Genomic DNA, 18,279 nt, shown 5'->3' with positions numbered 1-18,279 from the left:
GGAGAGAAAGGCATATCCCAGATGACTGGAGAGTAAGCATACTCATGCCAGTATACAAGAACAAAGGGGATTTCCACAGCTGTGGGGTGTACAGAGGTATCAAACTTCTTGTCACATTGCATGAATGGTTCAGGAGAGGGTGATTGAAAAATGGATGCACAGAGTAGCAGAAAGTAAAATAGGAGATTATCAGTATGGATTCAGAACAACTGACCCACTGTTTGCAGTGAGACAGATAGTTGAGAAGAAGCTAGAGATGAAGAAAGAGTCCAGTTTTCCTAAACTTGGAAAAAGCATGTGACAAGATCCCAAGAAAGTTGATTTAGGCAGTCCTGTCGTGATTCAAAGTTCCAGAAACATTGGTAGAGTTAATGCAGGCAGTGTACACAGAGCCAATGACTCAGGTAAGAACAGTGTTAGTTCTCACCGAGGGATTTCCAGTGAGAGTGGAGTGTACATCAGTGTTCAGCTCTAAGCCCATTGCTGTTCATACTTGTCGCTTGCCAGGTCAGGATAAAACAGGCGATCACTGTGGGCTCTTGCTCAAGCAGCTTTTTTGTGTACAAACACATCTTAAATGAAGTGAAGTAACTTTAACTTATAAACAGATTAGCTCTCTTGCACATAGATGTTAACATTCTGGCTGCACTTTCAAAATGGCACTGAAGTTGGCACGTGCTTGGTATAGTCAAGACACGTTCTGGAGCTGGACTAACATCTGGATTTCTCTGAGAGTTAGAGACTTTATCACAGGGACGATGCTGCAATATCGGTTCAGCTACAGGAAGAAGATGTCTGTGACGACTTCTGTACTCCACACCCTCTGATTTAACAAAATAGGATCTCAGCTCTGCACAAATATTCATTACTTGACCAATCCGGTCGAAACCTTTCACTGTTTCATCGCTCTCTCTCCTTTTTTTCAATGGACGAAGAAATCTGCTTGACTTGTCATAGCTGGCTTTCTAGATAACTGGGCTTTGATTTTGTGGTTGTTCTTGGCTTTAGGCCTCAATAAACTAGAATTGATAGGCAATGTTATTCTGGTTTGCCTAGATAGAAGTCTCTGAGCAGGTGAGCCAAGTATATCGTCACTGGGTATGTTTCTAAGATGGAGTAAGTTCAAAAAAACATCAGTATCGTCACACTTTGACTTCTCAAGTAATTGCTTTGCACTCTGTACTGCACATTCAGCAAGTCCATTTGTTTGTGGATACTCAGGACTACTAACATGTACAAAGTCCTATTCTTTGACAAATTTCTGAAACAATTGACTAGTGAATTGCATACCATTGTCAGAGATTAATTTTTGTGGACTGTTGTGGACTGAGAAATAGCATTTCAACTTAGTAATAACTGTAGTAGAAGTTAGATTAGGTAGCAAATCAATCTCGAGCCAATTTGAGTAAGATTCTACCAGTACTAAGTAATGATGATTGTTCCACTTGAATATGTCAGTAGCTGGAATAGACCAAGGTAGATCAGGAATTTGACTTAGGTGAAGTGGCTGTCTTTGCAAATGCACTTTAGTACTATTACATACTGAACAGTAAGAAAGTACTCTATCAATGTCTTTGGTTAGAGAAGTCCAAAATACTAGTTCTCTTGCTCTTCTCTTAGTAGATTCAGAACTCGGGTGGCGACATTGCAAAATCTGGATATACTCTTGTAAGGAGGCAGGAACAACAATCCTAGGGCCTTTGAAAATAATGCCATCTTCTATCAACCGCTCATCTTTGTAAGGAAAATAAGCTTGCACTTCTAGTGGTACACTAGTTTGCTGTGACAGCCATCCAACACGGGTATAGTGATTGAGCTTCTGCAAAACTAGATCAGTCATTGTATAATCTCTTAGCTCTTTAAGTCTTGTGGTAGAACAGTCACACACTTCCATGACATCAGAGTCAAAATTCTCTGTGTCAAGCTGTTCTGTTGTATTTCTGGGAGATAGATCTGGATAAGGTATCAGACAGATAAAGAAGTTTGCCTTTCGTATAGTTTACACACCCCTGTTAAAATTCCAGGTTTTTGTGATATAAAAAATAAGACCACAGTAAATCATTTCAAAACTTTACACACCTTTAATGTGACCTATAACATGTACAATTCAATTGAAAAACAAACAAAAAAAAAATATAAAAAATAAAAAACGTACGATGTGCTCTTGCTTAATTGTGCACACCCTTAAACTAATACTTTGTTGAAGCACCTTTGCATTCAGTCTTCTTGGGTAGGAGTCTATCAGCATGACACATCTTGACTTAGCAATATTTGCCCACTCTTCTTTGCAAAAGCATTCCAGATCTGTCCAATTGTGAGGGCATCTCTTGTGCCCAGACCTGTTCAGGTCACCCCACAGATTTTCTATTGGATTTAGATCTGGGCTCTGGCTGGGCCATTCCAGAACTTTAATTGTCTTCTGGTGAAGCCATTCTTTTTTTGATTTGGATGTGTGCTTGGGGTCGTTGTCATGTTGAAAGGTGAAATTCCTCTTCATCTTTAGCTTTCTAGCAGACTCCTAAAGGTTTTGGGCCAAAAGTGACTGGTATTTGGAACTGTTCATAATTCCCTCGACCTTGACTAAAGCCCCAGTTCCAGCTGAAGAAAACCAACTGCAAAGCATGATACTGCCACCACCACGCTTCACCATGGGGGTGGTGCTCTTTTTGTGATGCAGTGTTTTTTTGCGCCAAATGTACATTTTGGAATTGTGGCCAAAAAATTAAACCTTGGTCTCAGCAGACCATAACATGTTTTCCCACATGCTTTTGAGAGACATGATGTCTTGTTTTGCAAATTTTAGCTGGGCCTGGCTGTTTTTCTCTGTATGAAAAGGCTTCCGTCTTGCAACCCTACCCCATAGTCCAGACATATGGAGAATATGGGAGATTGTTGTCACATGTAGTGCACAACCAGTACTTGCCAGAAATTCCTGTAGCTCCATCAGTGTTGCTGTAGGTCTCTTGGCAGCCTCCCTGACCAGTTTTCGTCTTGTCTTTTCATCAATTTTGGAGGGATGTCCAGTTCTTTGCAAGATCACTGTTGTCCCATATTTTCTCCACCTTTTGATGACTGTCTTCACTGTGTCCCATGGTATATCCAATGCTGTTGAAAATTTTTGTACCCTTTTCCTGACTGATACCTTTGAACAATGAGATCCCTTTGATACTTTGTAAGCTCTCTGTGAACCATGGCTTTTGCTGTAGCACGCTACTGAGTAAATGTCAGGACAATCCTATGAGAACAGCTGAACTTTATTTGGGGGTAATCAGAGTCTCTTTAATTGATGGCAGGTGTGTACCCAAGAAGACTGAATGCTGTAATTAAATCAAAAGGTGCTTCAACAAAGTATTAGTTTAAGGGTATGCACACACAACAAAGTATTAGTTTAAGAGTGTGCACACTTTTGCAACCAGCATATTGTACATTTTTTTATATTTTTCCCCTAACAGATTTGTTTGTTTTTCAGTTGAATTGTACAGGTTATAGGTCACATTAAATGTGGGAAAAGTTTTGAAATGATTTATTGTGGTCTCATTTTTTTATATCACAAAAACCTAGCATTTTAACAGGGGTGTGTAAACTTTTTATATCCACTGTTATCTTTGTTCTTTCAGTTCTCTTTCACCATTACTTCTGCACCTCGTGACTCCGAAGAATAGTCTTTGTTATCCCACTTCTGACACCATGTTGCTCGCCAGGTCAATATAAAACAGGTGAGCATTGTGGGATCTTGTTCAAGTAGCTTTATTGTATACAAGCACATCATAAATGAAGTTAAGTAACTAACTTATTAACAGATTAGCTATCATGCAAATAAATGTTAACATCCTGGCTGCACCTTCAAAATGGCACTAAATCTAACACGTGCTTGGTATTTGTATGCACACACAGATCTTGGAAATGCTTCTTAAAGGTACAACACACCTGTTATTCTACAGTACTGGTGATGGATTACATTAGCAAACAGGTTAGAGGCACCAGATCAACAAAATGTCAACAATGTTGCTGTATGCAGATGATGTGGCATTACAGGAAGACTCTGAGCAAGAACTTCAGCAAAGGATAGGAGAATGGAATGCAAAACTGAAGACATATGAGATGAAACTAAGTACAGATAAGACAGTGGTGATGGCAGCAAATTGGGGAAATCAGAAGAAGCTGAGAACTGAGATATAAGGTAAGATAGTGGAACAGGTTAACAGCTTCAAGTATCTGGCAGGGGTGGTTGAGGAGAAGGGAAGTCTGAATGAAGACGCCAAAGCTCATATCAAAGGGACTGTAGCCAACTGGCATAGAGTGTCAGGTGTAGTGTATGACAGAAACCTGTCAAAGATGCTAAAAAGTAAAGTGTACAAAACAATGGTAAGACCAGTACTGCTGTATGGTACTGAAACTTGAGCAGTTAAGGCAAAGCAGGTGAAAAAGGTAGATGTGATGGAAATTAAGTGCTTGAGATATGATGCAGACTGTGGGACAGGTGAAGAAATGAGGATATAAGAGCAGAAACCACAGTAGGTCCAGTTACAGAAAAGTCCAAAGAGAACACATTATGGTGGTTCAGGCACATGTAGAAAAACAGAAGACAATCTGGTGAAAAAGATTTGAAATGGACAGGAAGAAGGTAAGAGAAAACAAAGGCATGTAGCAAAGAGGGTGGATGGATTGTGTGAGAGAATATCTGTGACAGTTAAGCATGAGTGTTGAAGAAGGCAGGAGTGTGGCATTGAATTGAGACAGATGATTACAGTTAACACAACACTGACCCCATGTAGAAACTGGATGATTTTTCAGTTATGTATGTAACCTTAAAAGGAACACTCAAAGTGTGCTGAACTAATAGAAAATGGAACTTCGTGTACTGAACCATGGGATATAGCATGTTTGCTGGCTGATAAATCTAGCTCCAGTTTCCCCAGAAAATACCCTTTACCATTTCTCCCCCATCGATCACTGAAGAACAGGTCCTCACCGCACTGTCCAGAGCTAAAAACACTGTATTTGTAGGTCCTGATAATATCCGAAGATGCCTTGAAACCATGACCTGTAGGCCTACTAGAATCTCTGTTCACTCACTGCCTCCAGACAGGCTTCATCCCTTGGAAGGGAGGACTGTAACTGTCATTCCTCTACACAAAGAAGGACCATCCACAGATCCAGGGAATTACAGACCCATACATTTGACTTGTTTTATATATATATATATATATATATATATATACACATACACACACACACACACACACACATATATATATATATATATATATATATATATATATATATATATATATACACAAGACCATCGAAAGAATTATTGTGGACCCAATAAACAAACATAGGAAATCTTCAAACACTGGATCCACCCAGTGCATGTTTGTCATGGGCAGGTCATGCCTACTAAACTTGGTGGACTTCTTCGAGAAGGTCACTAGAGGCATGAACGAGGGCAAAACAGTATATATTATCTACCTTGACCTGGCAAAGGCATTTGGCATAGTACCTCATTCATGTATTACAGACAAACTCACAAATTTAAGCATAAATCCATGTTATCTGATGGCTATCCAAATGGCTGAAAGATAGGACACATGAGATTATGGTGAAGGAATCCACCTCCACTAAGAGGCCTGTTACTGGTGATGCCCCACAGGGCTTAGTACTGGGACCACATCTGCTTAGATTACACTTTTTCTAAGTCAGGGTAAGTGCAGAGGCCTTTGTCTGACCAGATTTTCTGACGGCTACAAGCTGGGTGCAATCCTCGAATCCCTGAAAGATGTAGATATCCTCCAGGAAGGTCTGGCACAGACAAGTAACTTGTGCCAAAACCATGGTCTAAAACTAAATGCAAAAAATGCATAATTATACCCTATGGGAAGATGACCACCCCAGCAAATTATAACATTGATAACAGTCCCCTAAGAGTAGACTCAATGGTAAGGTACTTGAGAGCTCAGAATGACAGTAACCTGAACTTTGATCACCATGTGTCCATGGTAGTGAGAAAATTCTACTTGGCACAACTTATAAGTAAGAAGGACATGCAGATCTAAGGAGGGCATAGTTGCACTTTACTTGGCCCTCATTGGATCAATAATTGAGTACAGTGCGCCCTTCGGCATGTACCTAACCAGACATTTGCAACAGCTAGAGTGGCCATAGAGCTTCCTCACTAAAAGAATACAAGGTGTAAGTAATGTCCTATGCAGACTGCCTCCAAGCCCTGTTCCAGCATTGTCTCCTACAGACTACTAAGGGGCAAGCTATGCCTGACATACACGACATTCCCTGTTCCAGCTCTGATGGATCTGCAGCACATTTACAAAACAAACAGCACTAGAATTTCCTGGTCTAAGAATCTAAGCCTCATCTGTGACACAAAAACAAAACACGGTGTAGGAACAGGTATGTGTCGCAGAGATTACCTCTTCATTGGAATTTATTTTTCATTCATGTGAAACCGAGCTCTTCCCTAACCCTGTTCAAACTCAGTTTAGACCAATAGATAGGAAATTGCAAATTCACTCCAGTTTCTCATCTTTAGCCCTTATGGACAGGGGCAGTTTGTATATTTTTTAAAGCACAGGCATATACCAAAGCTGTTCTAACCCCTGGGCATTGATAATTGTGAAAATTGGGGCATGAATGGCTAGGCTTAAAAAGGCTCTTCGTCCATTAGCCAAGTACCCTTCTGTGATCCTATGAACAAACAGGCTGGACCAAGTCCTTCCAGCTGTACAGGCTAGCTTTCATTGCATGAGAACCATGCAATAAAAGCAGATCTGTCCCTGCATGCTATTTACATTCTGTCAGTAGATGGTATTCACCCAGATTCACTAAGCAGATCTACAGAAGACCCTCACAAGTGGAAGTTGAACAGAGGTGGTCTTGGATTTTATTCACAAGTGGAGTATACTTCAGATATGCCTGTTTACTTCCTCTCAGAACAGACAGCTCAAGCTGTTTTGCTCCAGGACCCCTTGTTCTCAGGCCTGGAGAGCAGATGTCACGTCCTTCCGTTTGGGAGAAAAAGTTCCTGTATGCCTTCCCTCACCCCCTAATCCCCAAATCCCTTCTGAAAATCCAAAAGGGCAAACCAAAAGTTTTGCTAGTGACTTCCATTTGGACGAGGCAGCATTGGTTCTCCCTTGTACACCATGTATCTAGTGTCCATCACTACATGTTAAGTGGGCTTGCTCACACAGGAAAAAGGTTTGCTGATACAGCATGTGTGCAGGTTCTCAATCTGTCACTCTAGGTGATAGAATCTTTCTCCAGTTTAGACACTGATTTTCAGAGGACATGCTCCAGATGCTTAGGCAAGAAAATCTATGACTAGAAAATATTGCATCTCCAAGTGGAAAGGATTTTCCATCTGGTGCCTTAAGAAGAATAATAGCCCCTTTCCATTGGAGATTCCACTTATGAAATCTTACCTGTGTGAGTCACTACAAAGTGGACAAGCTGACCTTTAAAGCACACTTGTCTGCTGTCTCTTACTTGCATGCTTATAAACCCTCCTTTCAAAGTTTAACTCAAATAACTTGTAAAGAGTGTCCTTCACCTGAACCCATGTAGGCAGCACCTTCCACTACCCCCCCCACCCCGAGATTTGAACTTTGTTTTGGAAAAACTTCCTGTGCGACCTTTTGAATTAATTCACCACTTCCTTGAAATTCTGTACCTGGAAGACAGTTCCACTGGTTTCTGCCACTTCTCCAGAAGAGTTTCATAGCTTCAGGACCTTGCGGCCCTTCCCCCCTTTCCTCATCTTCCATAAGGATAGGGTCTCCTTAAGAGGTAATTGCCTCCTCTGTGCAAAAGACAGTAAAGTAAATGTCCTTCAGCCATACCATTTGTTTGCCTACCTTCTTTCCTAACCTACAAAACAAGGGAGAAAGACATCATTCCCTATTCCCTAGATGTGCTCGGACATTTCAGATTCTACTAGGGCAGGACAAAAACTTTCAAGAAAACAGACCAGCTTTTTGTCTCCTTCCAGGAGGATAACTTGGACAATCCTGTTTCCAAACACACCTTCTTTGACTGGATTTCTAATGCCATCTCCTTCTGTTCCTCCTTGCAAGACAAAGTCCTGTCCTCTTCTGTAAAGGCTCATTCCATCAGAGCAGTCTCTTGTTTGGGAGCCTTCTTCAAAGACATTGACTCCAGATCTATTCCAGAGGCGTCCACCTGGTCATCAGTTTACACCTTTACTAGACAGTACAGAGTTAATGCCTTTACAAGATGTAGAACTTACTTTGCTAAATCTGTCTTTTTAAGACTGGTAGACAACTCCCCTGTCTACCCTTTACTATGTCTAGCTCTGGGAATCATCCATCAGTACTGGAATATTGCAACAGTGATCCAGTGAAGGACGTAGTACAGTTGTGTAAAAACTTACCATAATGGTATTCCTACTGATTACTGTTGCAGAATTGCATCCCTACCATCATCTCCCTTTCTGGTTTTGTAGCCTCTCCATACCTTGTGGACCAAAGGGGAAGACAGTTCACTTTCATCTTCTTGGCTGGAGTAGTTCTTTGTTACTCATACTCAGGCTCCTCCAGGGTCTCCTGGCACTAGATAGTCTGAGGATCTTGCTCTAATGAAGTCTGCTTATGTACCCCTACGTCCACTAGCTGAGGTCATATATTGGACTCATGATTGTTGTTGTTGTTGTGTCTTTCGGCTTTTCCCGGTTAGGGGTTGCCACAGCGGAACTCCGGTCCACTAATGATTGGTAGTTGATTTTTATGTGCCGAGTTACCAGCCCTGATGCACAACCTTCAACGAAGGTACACCCATTCACGCATGTCTCCACGCAGAAGACACTCTAGCTGAGAATCGAACCGGACAGCGTCTTACTAAATGTTGTCTTTGTACACCAGCTGGACATCAGGTTACTTCAGGCCGGATAACCCATCAGTATTGGAATACTGCAACAATGATAAATAGGACTTGAACTGTTACAGTAAGTTCTTACACAACTGTAGTTTCCTTCTAGGGGTTTATGTGTTTTGACACCCCTCATTTTGCTGGAGGTCCCTACCATTTTAATCAAACATTGTGAAGCATTAAGTACTGCTGTATAATGGCTGAATTTTCTGTCTTTAATGGCCAGATCTAGCCTTACCTTAAAACTATCAGTGTTTGTTACCTTAAGATGAATTAGACAATGAACCATGTACAACAACTGTTCTGAGAGCTATTTGATAACCACTGGTGCATCTGTTGAATGATGTATGGATTTACATCAAGGGTACTTCATGTTGATAAAATTGTTTGATATGAAAGTGTGCTGCATTCCTTACACAGTTCCAAATATATGGGTACTACTGATTAATCCTTGATCACTGGCTATACTAACATATTCATAACAAATTGGACTGGTTAGAATCACAAATCCACATACAAAACTATGTTGAATAGTATCTCTTGAGTTCTGGCAAACATGTTATTGAACTAGCTTGTTTAACAAGAATCTGTCAGAGCACTTCATTAATATGAATTTCAGGCTTATAGCCTAATGGTTGGAAGACAGACTTTTGTCTTCCATGGTTGTTCCATTTTTCAAAAGTGAAGTCCTCCATGTGATACATAACAGTATTTTAGAAAGTTATTGAAAATGTAATGTGATGGTATGATGTAACTGCCTTCCAGTAATTTAACAAACATACTAATTATAAAGTCAGGCCCCACACCAGAGCATACCTAGTGGCTTACCAGGGTGCAGGATGTCATTGGAAGATGGCCGATCAGGAAGCAGTGCATGACTGGAGTTCAGAAATAAGCACTGGTTGTGCATTAGCAGTTAGAGCTGAAGTCCTTCAGTGCTATGTGTGTGATATTTAAACTACAGCAAGGCACTTGTCACATTTGTAGCATGTGACGTGATAGTTTTAAATTAAAGAATCTTTTTTTTTGCCCCTCCAGGAATGCAGAATGGACCTTTTTTTCTTGCTAACTTGAGGAAAGAGACGTCACTTGCTGGCTTGCTTCTGGAGTCAGGAGTGCTAGCCAGGTTTGGTATATGACCTTTTTATGATCTTTGACTCAGAGTTGAGGGAAACCAGAATGAGGAATGGCATCAGGTGCTAGGTGTACAATCAACGGCTCTACCTCACACTGCTAGTTTGTATTTTTCAAACTATTTCTTATTTTGTGGGTTCAAAATAAGGACATTTAGTTTTCTTTTTATGACTTTGTCCTTGAGCAAGTTCTTTTAGGTGAATGTCGGTAGGTGCATAATGTATGTTAAGTTCTTCTGTCATTTCCGTAGGGGTCATATTTTAGTGAATTGTTCACTTTAAAGACCAGTCATTTGTTTTATCTTTTTTTTTCATGAGGGGAATTTAGTTATTTATAGTATGCCTTTTATTGAAGTATTTTCATATATGGATCTAGTCTCAACAGTGTCAGGAGGTTGCTGCCATTTTAATCAAGCATTATGGTCTAGGTCAGTAATGCCAGGAATGCTCCAGAACTACCATAACCCCAGGGAATGAGCATGCCCATCCCTTCCTGCCACTCCATCAGTCCCTTGAGACGCTAATTGAAGCCAAATTGACTGGGTTGTGGTCAGGGCTTTATCCTTCTATGCCACCAGAGTGGCTGTAATTTCCATTCCTAAATTTTGCAGTTTGGCCAGTAGTGTATTACATCCTGATTGGTCATCTTCCAATTGCGCCCTGGGCGACTGATAACTATGCTTCTCTTTCTGTCTAATATAAGCTGAATAGTCATTTTCTACATATACAGATATGTGTTCATCTTTAAGCACCCGTCCTTTCTACTGCAATTTATTAACATCTCCTATTGTAGACATGTTTACATCTTCACAACTACTGGTCTCTGCTACTTTCTTAAAAGAGTACAGGTCATAAAGAAGAGGTGCCCTTTTTGTTAATATGTCTTGCTGTGGGACACCAGTCCAGTTGCCAATACTGGTCTTCATAAAGCTTATACAGTCTATTCCTTCCAGCTTCTTGAGGATGGCTGTAAGTCATTTTATGTCGGTCACTCCTTAATTTCAATTTTTTAGTACTTTTTTGCTGTACTGCTTTGTCCTATGGTCTTCTACCCATGTCTATCACTGGGTTGATTCTTTATGCTCCCAGACTTGCTCCAGTGCATCTGGGGCTGGTGCAGATCATAAGGGTGTCCTGGTAGTCTAGCCATCTCCATTCACCTGGAGATTATTTACTTATGAAGTCCTCTACCAAGTTACTTCCTCCACCTCCCAAAGCAGCATCAATGGTTGAGTCTGAGGGGCAGATATGCAATGGGAACTTGCACTATATTGCCTTGACTCCATGGCAACTCAGCCATGTCTACCACCCCTTTCCCTTGTTTGGAACACTCTACATCACCATGATGTCCCCAACCTCCTTCAGGGATTGTCACAAGGAATTCCAACACAACTGCTATACCTCCAGGGAATGCCCATGCCTTCCTGCTACTCTGCCAGTCGCTAGAGCTGCTAATCAAACCCAAGTCAGCTGGGTTGTAGTCAGGGCTTTATCCCTGTGTTCCACCAGAATGGCTTTAATTTCCATTCCTGACTTTTGCAGTATGACTAGTAAGTGGAAGTGATTATTCTTTTTATTTCTTCCCCCAACTCTTTGCCCCTGCTACCTCTGGACTATTAGCCCCACTCTTGGCCAGTCGGCCCATTCAATACCCATCATCTGAGCAAGTATTGACTAAGAGAGGCCCTGATTCAGAAAACCATCATGAGTTTTTCTGAGGGTTGTCTTCTTTATGGCCTACTTTTTCCTGCAAATGTTCAGCTAGTGCAGCCGAAGAGAAATGTACAGTGAACTTGCAAATTCATGTTCATGAGCAATGAACCAGGTTGGATTACTGTATAAATAATGGATCACTACAGATCCAGGTAAGCTTGCATAACTATTTGCTTGTCATATAAGGCCTAGTTTGGAGCACAATTCTTATTTTAGTGCACAAAATTAAAATCAAGTACCCTTTCTTGAGGGTGTGCAAATTTACTAAGTTAATTCCCAATCAGAAAATTTTGAGTTTCACTGAAGTACTTCAAAGATTTTATTTAGATAGCATGTTGTACATATTATGACATGGTAAGCTGTGTCTGCCTTCAGGGTATTTGAATATGAGACTATGAAATCTTTATTTGATTGTCAGCCATAACAGGTGAAGAGAGAGATATGTGGTATATCTTCATGACATCATTGTTTAAATCAGGGGTTGCATCCTCTTCACAGGTTAAATCAAGTTGCAGCCACAGGATTCAACCGTTTTCCCCGAACTGTCTGAATTTCTACATGCAAGTGAGATACTTTTTTCTGGCACTTACAGTGCATAATTACCTCAATTTCTAATTTGTTACTATTTTTGTGATTACACAGTAGAGAAAGATTGACAAGGGAAATCGTGGTTCCAGAATCTGTCAGGGTCTGCACCTCCATTCTTCTACAATACAGTATGCTTTACTAGTGTAATTCTCACACACATTGTGTCATTAATAAACATTTTACTTATAAATTACTAACATATCAAATTAATTGAGATTAGTTTGGAGTTACCATTTTCTAATATGTATATATTAAACATTGTTTTAAAATATCATTCCCTAATACATGTATTTTTAAAACAATAAAAAAAAACAATCTCCGTGGTATCCCCAAAGTCTCAAACAACCCACTAAACAAGTATAGTTGGTCCAAAAACAAAACAGTGTAAGAAACTTATCTGTGTGGAAGATTTTAATCACTGTATATTAATCAGATCAGACAATAGTAGTAGAAGTAGCGAACTTAAAACTCGTCAAGTCAAAAAATTAATAAAAAATGTATAATTTGAAATATTGCACAGAATTACTAAGTATTCGAAAGTAATCCAAGCGAGGCAGGCAGTCTGTTTCCAGTCGAAAATCCTTTATTAAGTACACAGACAAGCAATCCAAGTAAAACAAAAACAGAGTAATAGTTTCCTCACAAGCTTTCTAAACATATATATATATATATATATATATATATATATATATATATTCTTTCCGCTTTTTCCTGGTTAGGGGTCACCACAGCAGATCACCTTGACCGCTCATGATTGGCAGTGGAGTTTTACGGTGTCGAGTTGCTAGCCTTGCGCCCAACCTTCCACAGAAGGCACACACACGCACACACACCTAGGGCCAATTTAGAGTGTCCAATCCACCTACAGCATGTCTTTGGGATGTGGAAGGAAACTGGAGCACCCGGAGGAAACCCACGCGACCACAGGGAGGACATGCAGACTCCGCACAGAAGGCACCCCAGCCTAGGATCGAACCGGAGAACCTCTTGCTGTGAGGTGGCAATGCTAACCACTGCACCACCGTGGCCGCCCTATATATATATATATATATATATATATATATATATATATATATATATATATATATATATATATATATATATATGTGTGTGTGTGTATATATATATATATATATATATATATATGTATATATATATATATATGTATATATACTTTTTATCAGGCAAGGGAGTCGTTCATTGTGCTGTAAAACAAAGTGTTATTGGTACATATGTTACATTCACATCCCTTCCCCCATCAGTGTGACATTTGAGCTGGTCCTGCCCTACTTAGTAGCTGTCATAATAATATAACCCTTATGTACTTTAAATAAAATTTATAATGATGTGGTACCTCTTATTTAACGAGATTATGAAGTAGATTATTAAGTCTGTGATTTTTAGCCAAGGCAGTATACTATATGGCTGGAAATATATCAACCTTGACCCATTTGACAATCAAAAAATATATATAAATATATACATATACACTTTTCATGTAAAAAATCAATTGTAAAAATCATATTCTATTTCATGACCTATTAGCAAAGATCGCTTTTGTCCTAGACTTCTTCAGGTCTGTGTACAAGAACCCTAAAAACTGTCTATAAAATATTATAGTATAATTAGTATTGTTATTACATGTCATTTTGAATAAAGTGGAAAAAAGAGAACAAGAAAAAGAAAAAATTAATGAGAAAAAAATGTATGAATGTATGATGATGGAAACAAAATATACACAAATAATTAAAACTGATTTAACATGGTATTTAAAACCAACTGGTAGAATAAAATAATATAATATTAGTCATGTAAACAAGGTGGCAATTTTCTAAGTTCCAGTACACTTTTATCAGGCTTCCTAAAAAGAGTTCAGCTTTAATTGGCACATGAGTTCATGTTTCACTAAAATATTCAGGATGTCTCCTTCAAGATCACTCATGTCAGTGCGATCCAGGATCTGGAAATTAAAACTTGCATGTCTTTTATGAAGAGAAAGGTGTTTGGCTAGTGCATTATTTTTATATCCAGAACAGATTTCTGACAGGTGACATGAAATCCTATATTTAAGTTCATTACTTAAGCATAGCAGTTCATGTCATCTGTCAGAAATCCGCTCTGGATGTAAAAATAATGCACTTGCCAAACACCTTTCTCTTCATAAAAGACACACAAGTTTTAAGTTCCAGATCCTGAATCGCATTGACATGGGTGATCTTGAAGGAGACATCCCGAATATTTTGGAGAAACATGAATTCATGTGGCAATAAAAGCTTAACTCTTTTAGGAAGCCTGGACTAAACTACTACTGTTCAATTAAAAGTGTACTGGAACTTAGAAAATTGTCACCTTGTTTACATGACTAATTTTATTTTATTCTACAAGTTGGTTTTAAATACCATGTTAAATTAGTTTTAATTTAAGTGTATATTGTGTTTCCATCATCATACATGTTTTCTTTTCTTTTTCTTGTTCTCTTTTTTCCACTTTATTCAAAATGATGTGTAATAATACTAGCAAATTATACTGTAATATTTATATAGATATTTTTATAGACAGTTTTTAGGGTTCTTGTACACAGACCTGAAGAAGTCTAGATGGACGAAAGCGATCTTTGTTAATGATAGGTTGTGAAAATAGAATATGATTTTTACAATTGATTTTTTAACCTGCAAAGTGTATATGTATATATTTATATATTTTTTTTGATTGCCAAATGGACTAAGGTTGATATAATTCCAGCCATGTAGTATATTGTCTTGGATAAAATCACAGACTTAATAATCTACTTAATAATCTGGTTAAATTAGGGCTACCACATCATTATAAATTTTATTTAAAGTACATAAGGGTTATATTATTATGGCAGCTACTAAGTAGGATAGAACCAGCTCGAAAGTCACACTGATGGGGAAAGGTATGTGAATTTAACATATGTACCAATAACACTTTGTTTTACAGCACAATAAACCACTCCCTTGCCTGATAAAAAAACTTGTGTGTGTGTGTGTGTGTGTGTGTGTGTGTGTGTGTGTGTGTGTGTGTGTGTGTGTGTGTGTGTGTGTGTGTATATATATATATATATATATATATATATATATATATATATATATTTATTTATTTATTTAAGAAAGCTTGTGAGAAAACTATTACCCTGTTTTTCTTTTACTTGGATCACTTGTCTGTGTATTTAAAGGATTTTCGACTGGAAACAGACTGCCTGCCTTGATTGGATTACTTTCGAATACTAAGTAATTCTGTACAATATTTCAGATTATATATATATATTTTTTTTTTTTTTTTTTTTTTTTTTACTTGACGAGTTTTAAGTTCGCTTCTTCTACTACTATTGTCTGATTTGATTGATATACAGTGATTAACTAGAGATATATGGACAGAAAATCTTCCACACAGAGAAGCTTCTTACACTGTTTTATTTTTAAAACAACAGTACAGTGTTTAGCAACTCAGTCCTCATTTTTTTTTTTTTTTTTTTTTTTTTTGTTCTCCATAAGAATCAAATTGTTAGCCTTATTTTAAAAGCTTAAAACAATTTTGTTTGTGTACCAGGGTAGTGGCTGATCTCAAAGGGACGCATTTAAGCCACTTCCCATGAATTACAATGGAGATAAGAACAAAGATGATTCATATGGAGAGAGGCTTTCAATAAAGCTAAGTAATGTTTGTATAGTGACTATGTCTGTACACACAGTTATCCAGTATAAAAAAATTAAAAACATGTTTATTTATCTATTTACAGATTAAGACCTTGCAACTGCTGTATATTTAATAGTGGTTCAGGATGTTTTGTGGTATATAAAATGTTACCCTGAAACATTGTCTTTTCTCAGTTTCCCCCATAAATATTACACTAGGCTTTATTCATTTCACTGATTAATGCAACCAAGAAGAATAGAATCAAGAAGGTCTTATTTGTTGGCCTAATTGCTCAACAGGGTCAGTGTTATGAAACTGGAAGATAATTATGAACAAATTCAACTTAAAGACTGGGTGCAGCATCCATAGAATATCTTAATTCAAACATTTTAGAGCATTCTTGCTTTAAAGAAAAAGAGTTAGTCCTAATGTACTGTTATTTAATTTGAATTTGGATGTAATAATACAACTTTTATATATACTTCCTTAGTAAAATTATTTGAGACTGAGTCAGTCATTTCTAATGTAAATATATGTTTGCTTCTTCATTTTTTGACTTAAAATATATCCACAAACAAAATACATGGAATATATAGATGCAGAAAGTCCAGCCAGCATACCAAAGCCGTTTCAACTTCCAGGCATTGTGCATCATATGTATGTCCTTTATCCAAGTTGTAAGGTACGTATGTGCATGTAATCCTTAGAACTTTTTTGTGGCCAGTCCTAATGCTACCTTTGAAAAAAAAATGGTAGTGGCAAGGAAAACGTACCCACAAACTTAAACCAGTATTTTTATTATTAGTAGTAGAGATAAGTGCTTTCGTCAACTTTCGTGTTTTTATGTGAACTTCATCAAATAAAAACTTTAAAAATCACAACTTTTAAATAGCCCATATTTACCCGCTTCATATTAAATCAGCAATTCATTGGTTGAGAGCAAAAATTAGTAACTCCTCCTATTTACTATTCTAAAACAGCTGTTCTATAAAAATCCAGTTATACAGTTCAAAACTAAATGCTAAATACTTCTCTTTATAAATATTATAATAAATAACACTAACCATTACCGACCTTATCAAAACTGTATAAACTGCAAAAGCTTATCCTCTAATTGAATTAATATAACCTATAGTAAAATAAAATCATAAGAAATCAAATGAAGTACACTGCCCCTTTGGACTCCCCTCAAAATAACCTCAAATAGTAATAGATCCCCCGATTTCTAATTAAATATATAAAAATAATAACCTCAAATAGTAATAGATCCCCCGATTTCTAATTAAATATATAAAAATAAAAGGTGTTAGTGTAAAATACACATTTAACAGTTATCCTTTTAAAATAACCTATTTAATGCTTTTATATTTAACAGGATATTGATGGAACAATATTAATTTAAACCGGGCCAACTACATGCATTTAACTGGAGTTTGTCAGGTCAATTCTTTTTTCTCCAGAAAGAGTGTCCAGGGAACTACTTTCTCTATGACCATATATTTAAAAAAAATAGCTTCTGTTATTATGAATATGCTTTGCCAAGGCATTATTCAATTCCTGATTCTTAATACTATACTCATGTTCGTACATGCACTCCTTCAGTTTGTGTTAAATTTTTCCATGGACTCGCAATTATATTTACCCCTAATTTTATACTGGGATTCCCCCACAGTGAACACGCTTCCTGTGTTAATAACTTTACAGTTTGGGCAAAAAACTAATTTCTTTATTCCAGGAATTTTCTCCTATTCCCTTGTACCACAATTTTCAAGGATATTCTTACGGTTATATCCTCTTCAAAACACTATATTAGGTTTGTCACCTGTTTTGTCCCTGAGGGTACCCATCCTGTTCTTTAAGTTTCCATTTCTTATGTAAAATTCTTCTCAGTGTATTAGAGTTTCCATCATAAGTGGTGATAAAATTTATTGAAAAATCAGTGCTGGCCACTTTATTAAATTCATTGTTTTCTAAATTCTGATTAGTGTTATTATTTACTGAATTGATCACTATATTAATGGGTTCCTTCCCACTATGGATGTGTCTATAATGAACAGTTCTTTTGTTATACACTTCATTAAGCAGTTCTTGTAACACCTATTTTGGATAACCTCTCAAAGTAAACATTCCTAACAAATTGGTACATTCCTCTAGGAAATTATTTTCTAATATTACCATCCTAGCTGCCCAGACCAGTTGGCCTTTGACTAGTGATTTTTTCTGATGGTATGGGTGGGAACTCAAAAACTGTAGGAAGGTGTTGGAATAAGTTTTCTTTCTAATTATT

General features: G+C 37.7%; 1 protein-coding gene across 4 annotated transcripts in view; it reads left to right on the top strand.

The window, feature by feature from the left end:
• The window catches only part of TOP3B (DNA topoisomerase III beta), a 1,356,925-nt gene that overhangs the window by 159,343 nt on the left and 1,179,303 nt on the right, over positions 1 to 18,279 (top strand). The window contains exon 1 of one of the 4 annotated variants that reach the window (XM_044068740.1): positions 3,697 to 3,716. The exons of the other annotated variants lie outside the window; for them this stretch is intronic. The gene's annotated coding sequence lies outside the window, so the exon portion shown is untranslated. Of the gene's footprint in view, positions 1 to 3,696; positions 3,717 to 18,279 lie in introns of those variants that run through there. 4 annotated transcript variants of the gene reach the window in all.

This window comes from Protopterus annectens, chromosome 4.part0 (genome assembly GCF_019279795.1).
Source record: "Protopterus annectens isolate FY-2018-M chromosome 4.part0, PAN1.0, whole genome shotgun sequence".
In the NCBI taxonomy this organism is placed as follows: Eukaryota; Metazoa; Chordata; order Ceratodontiformes; family Protopteridae; genus Protopterus; species Protopterus annectens.
The sequence above is the reverse complement of the archived record's forward strand: the minus strand, read 5'-3'. Positions and strand labels throughout refer to the sequence as shown.